This window comes from Clupea harengus, chromosome 25 (assembly GCF_900700415.2).
Source record: "Clupea harengus chromosome 25, Ch_v2.0.2, whole genome shotgun sequence".
NCBI classification, from domain to species: domain Eukaryota; kingdom Metazoa; phylum Chordata; class Actinopteri; order Clupeiformes; family Clupeidae; genus Clupea; species Clupea harengus.
This window is the reverse complement of record NC_045176.1, coordinates 160216-167240: the sequence shown is the minus strand read 5'-3', so window position 1 is coordinate 167240 and position 7025 is coordinate 160216.

Sequence of the window (7025 nt, the reverse complement as noted above, 5' to 3'; positions counted from 1 at the left end):
TGTGATTCAGAATGACTTTCAAGCGAGCCTATTGCCAATAAGGATTTACCTGCACTTCAGATGATGCCATTACAAAAACTGCAGTACTTTTCAGGTTTTAAATCATCAGGTACCTTCATACAGTACATACACAGCAAAGGCTAATTGACTAACTGATCAAAGCAGATGCTACATGCACAGCGAATGCTAATTGGCTAACTGATCAAAGCAGATGCTACATGCGCAGCAAAGGCTAACTGATCACAAATTTGTTATTTAGAAAAAGAATTCACTGAAACATGCTTTGCATTACTATCTACCGTAATTTCCGGACTATAAGCCGCTACTTTTTTCCCACGCTTTGAACCTCGCGGCTTAAACAACGACGCGGCTAATTTATGGATTATGATACCTGTGACTGTATACGGTGGCTTTGTGTTTACGGTGGCTTTGTGGAGCTAGGATGCTAGCATGGATGCAGCCGCATGGATGCTTAGCTCCACGCGATTTCTCAGTATCTCAATAACTTAACTAATGTCAAAATAACCACAGTCTACCGGCGTAGACAGAACACAACTCAAAACAGTTTACAACAATACAAATCCAGTCTTTTCAAGTTCTTTAGCTCATTGGTTTCAAACCTAGCGTCTTTCTTCTATCTCACTGTCTTCAATCTAACGTTCTAGCTTCTGATTGACTCTTGCAACTGTGCTCTCTTAAAGCAACAGTGCACTTATCGTAACTGGCTGCACCTGCGGCTTATAGACATGTGCGGCTTATTTATGTTAAAAATAATTATATTTAAAAAATTCAGTGGGTGAGGCTTATATTCAGGTGCGCTCAATAGTCCGGAAATTACGGTAATCAATATAGTTGCCACGGCAATTTACAGCCAAGAAAAGTGCTGTGCTCGCTGTAGAGCAGGTGTAGGGTTGAGGTGTAGAGCAGGGGTAGGGTTGGGGTTGGGCTACGCTAAAGCACATGTCTTCTCCTTTGGTTTCTTCACAAGCACCTTCCCCTATTGCTACTGAGGTTCCTGTCCCTTAATGTAGCACATTGGTCCACAGGCCTTCACCCTGTTTCCTTAAAGAAGAAGTGGTGGAACCACTGCAGAACATTGGGCGGGGGGGGGGGGGGGCTTTTTCTGTGCATTGGCCTCCAGGGAAATGTTTGGAGAAGAGTTTAACCTTGTGTTTTATTAGAGAGGGAGTTTAACCCTGTGCTTCATTAGAGAGGGAGTTTAACCCTGTGCTTCATTAGAGAGGGAGTTTAACCCTGTGCTTCATTAGAGAGGGAGTTTAACCCTGTGCTTCATTAGAGAGGGAGTTTAACCCTGTGCTTCATTAGAGAGGGAGTTTAACCCTGTGCTTCATTAGAGAGGGAGTTTAACCCTGTGTTTCATTAGAGCTAACCCTAACCCTGTCTGAGGTATTTAGTCTGTGATCAGGTGTGGATGTGTGTGAGTGTGAGCAATTGTTATTATCATTGGCACCACTTTCCACTGTCAAAACTAGCCGTCTAGCTAAATCTGTTGGTTATCAGATTGCACAGCAATTCATATGGAGGATATGTGGTTGATTTAGCTCTAAGGCCAGGCATAGTGGTTATATTGTGCAATCACATCATTTGAATCTTCAAAATCTAGACTTGATATTCTCTTATATTTTAATGGTAATACTGTTTATTGGCCTTATTCGATCAGCGTCACAATAGCCTGCCACGGCCATTTTGTTGTCATAGAAAGCAACAGCAGAGGGCGATAACTGACTGACTGACTGAGGCTGACAGCTAGCTAACGTTAGCTAAAAATAATCGACACGCTCAAATGGCGAACTGTGTCATACACGGCAGCAGCAAAAGCAAAGGAGTTCACTATTTTGCTATCCCTACTGTCAGAAAAAACTAAGGGAAAGCTACCGAGGAGCTGATTCACCGTAGGAGAGAGCTATGGCTGCTCAGAATTAACAGACTGAACTTCCAGCCTACTCCTCACAGCAAAGTCTGTTCTGACCATTTCGTGACAGGTAAACAGGAATGTAAATTATCTTAAGGTTTCAAATGTTTGTTAGGTTGTTTGATTGGTCAAGTTTTATCTACGGCCAATGATGTTATCTATTAAATTGACCGTAAACTGTGCATCTGAATGAATTAACGTTACATGTTGGTATTGCCTAATTATTATTTACATTGAATTAATTGGAAATTAGCTGTATGCAATACTAATTGTATCCACAATTTAAGTACTGCAAGCTTGACTATTATGCAGTTGTAGACACAACACAGGGGGTCCCTGGGCCTGAGAAGGGAAGGGAAGGAGTTTAATGTTGCTATAGGATGGACAATTAAATAGGACTAAAACTAGACTCAAATGTTCTGAGTTTCCGTCGACGAAAACTAGACTAAAACTAAGAAATGACAAAAAATATTATGCATTTGCCAAAATGAACACTGCTTCCAGGGACGGCACAGGCTTGAATGCTTGATTCGGGTGGATCAGGGCCTCCAAAGCTGAAGACATTCTACTTGCTAAAATTTTGCAAAAAAAGTTGACAATAAAAATATAAAAGCGTTATCGGTTAAAGGGAAGGAAAGGAGATTAATGTGGCTATAAGATGGACTATTAAATGTGACTAAAACTAGACAAAAATTTAAGTTTTTGTCGACTAAAATTACACTAAAATTCGTCAACGAAAACTAAGAAGGATAAAAATGACTAAATGTGACTAAAACTAATATGCAAAACTAAAACTAAGACTTAATCTTAAATAGCTGCCAAAATTAACACTAATATGTTTATATTTCCTCAAAGACACACCTGAGGGGTATTCCAGGAAGCGTGGGTACCCTAGCCTGGCATAAACCCTAAACCCGCTGAGTGAACCTGTCGCACCTTACTCCGAGTTATGGGGTTCAGAACACCGTTTATGAGTTCACTCAATCCACCCCGTGTTGCCTAAGCAAGCAGTGTGGAAAGACATCGACTATTCACAATAATAATACAATATAATATCGATAATCATAGAATAATAATCTTTATTTATAGACACCGTTTACAAAGTGCTCCACAGAGGCAGCAAAATAAAACAGACATGAAATCATCAGGTTTTGAAAAGGAAACAGATAAAACAATTAGGTAGGCGATATAAAAACAATAGAGTGGTCCACCAATACAGAGTAAAAACTTTTTAAGTAAGTAAGTAAGACTTTATTTATATAGCGCATTTCGTACAAGAGTTGCAGTTCAAAGTGCTTTATATAAAATCAATTAAAACAAGCACAAGAGCAATGCATGGAGTAAAATAATGATCAACATCGTATCAGAACCTGATGTTCCGATAGGCTTCTTGGTTTACTAAAATCATGTTAAAAGGAATAAAAGTAATAAACTTTTCTGTGAGAAAAACAGGAGATATATTGAAGCCACAATATGGTTTCCGACAGTGCTATGGTACCCTTAAAACAGTTTGAGGAAATAAAAGACAATTCAAAGGAAATTAAAACCACGAAAGGCTCTCCTTTTAAAAGTGTGTTTTTAGAAGGGACTCTAAGGAAGTCACCGACTCTATGAAAGTGTGTTTTAAGAGTCTAAAGAAGTCGCTGACTCTATAAAAGTGTGTTTTAAGAAGGGAGTCACTGACTCTATGAAAGTGTGTTTTAAGAAGGGACTCTAAGGAAGTCACTGAATATAAAAGTGTGTTTTAAGAGGTGAGGTGCAGTTCGTGTCAAGGTTGTGTGTTATTGGTGAAAATAAAAAACTGCTCCTCATCTGTTCAAAAGCTTCCAGCATCCAACAGCCCTGAAATCTTCTTCTGAGTGACAGTTGACCCCCTCATTTGGATCTCCACACGCTGGTTGCAGGGCAGTTCGGGGTCATCTTCCTTACCACACTTCCCACTGGGTTTAGTGCATCTCCTCCTTCATGGAGAAAAACAGAGACACAGAAACACATTAGATCTCCTCACAAACCTGACACTCACCTACAGCTTTAAGGATAAAACACACACACATCCCAACTCTACACAAACCTCACACTCACCGACAGCTTTAAGGATAAAACACACACAAACATCACAACTCTACACAAACCTCACACTCACCTACAGCTTTAAGGATAAAACACACAAACATCCCAACTCTACACAAACCTCACACTCACCTACAGCTTTAAGGATAAAACACACAAACATCCCAACTCTACACAAACCTCACACTCGCCTACAGCTTTAAGGATAAAACACACAAACATCCCAACTCTACACAAACCTCACACTCGCCTACAGCTTTAAGGATAAAACACACAAACATCCCAACTCTACATAAACCTCACAATCACCTACAGCTTTAAGGATAAAACACACAAACATCACAACTCTACACAAACCTCACACTCGCCTACAGCTCTCCATCAGGAGCACCTCACTCCATATTCACTAAGTCTGTCTGATAAAACATCAAAGATGTCTTTAAGGCATTAACAGACATCAATGTTCCATTCAATCACATACATTTCTCTGGCTGTGTGTGTGTGTGTGTGTGTGTGTGTGTGTGTGTGTGTGTGTGTGTGTGTGTGTGTGTGTGTGTGTGTGTGTGTGTGTGTGTGGAGGGAGGGAGGGAGGGAGGGAGGGAGGGAGGGTAAGATGCTTTCTAATCAACAGTCAGACAGTGGCCAACAGATCAAAAGTCAGACAGACAGGTCAGTCAGTAGAAGTACTCACCCAAAGAGGGTCACAGTGCAATCTGGACGCTTATCGGGCTTCAGCAGAACACTGATCCCCTCCTCCAGTAAGAGACCTTCATTGAAACCTGAAGCGTGTAACCTGAAATAAAAATAAACTTCTTTAGTCTGTCATGGATATCCAACACAGACATACACACACACTCTCACTCTCACCGACAATACCTGTTTTTTTTTTATTCAGACTCACTCGCTCTCTTCAATCCATTTGAGCTTTATTGGCATGACTGTTTCAAAGCAGTGGTGCCAAAGCAAATACATTTATAACACAATAATACAACGTCTTTAGATACAATATCTGTTTTTGTATTAAATACTTCACTCTGTCGCTCTCTCTCACACACAGTCCTGCATAGTCTGTCCATACAGACTACCCCTCCATGCATAGACTACATACAGAAACAGAAGATGATGTATCTCTTACTTTACTTCCTTCAGAGTGGGGCACGTGTGGATGAGGTTGAGGATCCAGTGGGCCCAGCTCTCAGTCAGGCATTTCACCATCAACTCCACCTTCTCCAGATCAGGCAGAGTCTGGAGTCTTCAACACAAACACACAAAAACCAGGCTGAATAATACCAGACACCCATATGTGTAAAACATGCTTTTTAATTATTTTTGAATGATTTGGTCTTACTTTGCTCTCAAACCTGTGTCATCACGAAACTTGTGGATGAAGTCAGTAAAGCTGCCGCTGGTTGGGCTGTTGGCTTGCGACAGAATAAGTGAAGCAGGTGACATTGTGGAAGACGATGAATTCCCCTCCAGACTGAAACACAGGCACATGAGGGCTTAGTTTAGTATTTTACACATAACAATGCTCACTCTTCAGGTGCAACCTGTAACGTTTACATACAACACCATTAACACAGACAGTGAAGCTTCTCATGAAGGGAGGTTTCACCTGAGGCATCTGGAATCTCTGTCCACATAGAGATAGGAGGAGGGTGGAATTGAACTATCATGAAGCCTGCCAATCAGAACACAGAGTCAATGGGGACTGACCAATCAAAGAACAAACAGAGTTAATTGGTACTATCAGAGTACCCCACCAAAAGATAGAAATATACCCATCAGTACACACACACACACACACAGATACACACACACACACAGTTCAGCACCTTGCAGATAATCAACCTTGACTGCTATGATAATCAGTTAATTTGATCAATCTTGCTGTTCTCACCTCAGGTGATGGCATGTCTCTGTGTTCTGAATGAAGTCCAAGCACAGGGCTGCGGTGGTGACAGTGATGGTCGTCACAGACAGATGGACTTCACCCACATACTTTTTCCTGGAGAGAGCACTGAGGACCTGCTCCAAACTCTCAGGTGAGAGGCTCCTTGCCACTCTGTGAATGAGCACATACAGACCAATCTCAATCTCTCTCTTCTGGTCTCTTTATTATGCACTCACACATTATACATGTGTGTTCATGTTCTCTTTACTTTAATTAACCCTGACCCATTTGTTATTAAGATCAACTATGTCTAAGGAAGACAGGATGGCAGATTTGTTAATGTTACTCTCCAACACTGCAAAGCTAAACTGGGTAGAAACTGGATTCAGTTCTGGACGGCACAAACAGAAGGGAAGACAACAAGCATTTAACACAAGGAACACACTATATTTGCTCTACCTAATGTAGAGTTGAAAAGATAGAAGTTGTACAAGTTCTTTATAATCATAAATCACAAATGTAAAATGATTACCTCAGTTCAGTCAGGATCTTCCCCTCCCCCAGAGCTGAGATCAGGACACCAACATCAGCATCTGACAGGCTCTCCACAGATAACCTTTCAACAACATGAAGACAGCCATCAGAGCATTCAACCACAACAGATCAGCTCTCACACAAACAGACCACAGCACCACACACAGATGAAGCTGAATGTATGAAAACACTGATGGCCAGATGTTTCCACATGGCCAGAGTACCCCATGAGTAGAATTAGTCACATCCAAATCCACTGGCTGGTGTGACATTTTGTACTGAATATGATTACTGCAACAGATCAGTTAACAAGCCAAAGGCTCAGGAAAAGAGTAGAACTGTTTTGATACAGAGCATGAAAGGAAAATGTTGAGACTGTGAATTCTCCAATGTTTGAAAAAACAGTACACTGGTGCCTGATACAGAGTGCAAAATCTCAAGACTCTAACACTTTCTTTCAGAATTACTTAAATTCAATTCAATTTTATTTATATAGCGCCATAACAATACAATTGTCTCAAGGCGCTTTACAGAGCCCAGAGCCTGGACCCCCTTAGTGCACTAACTAACTAACTAAAACTAATAACGTGCCAA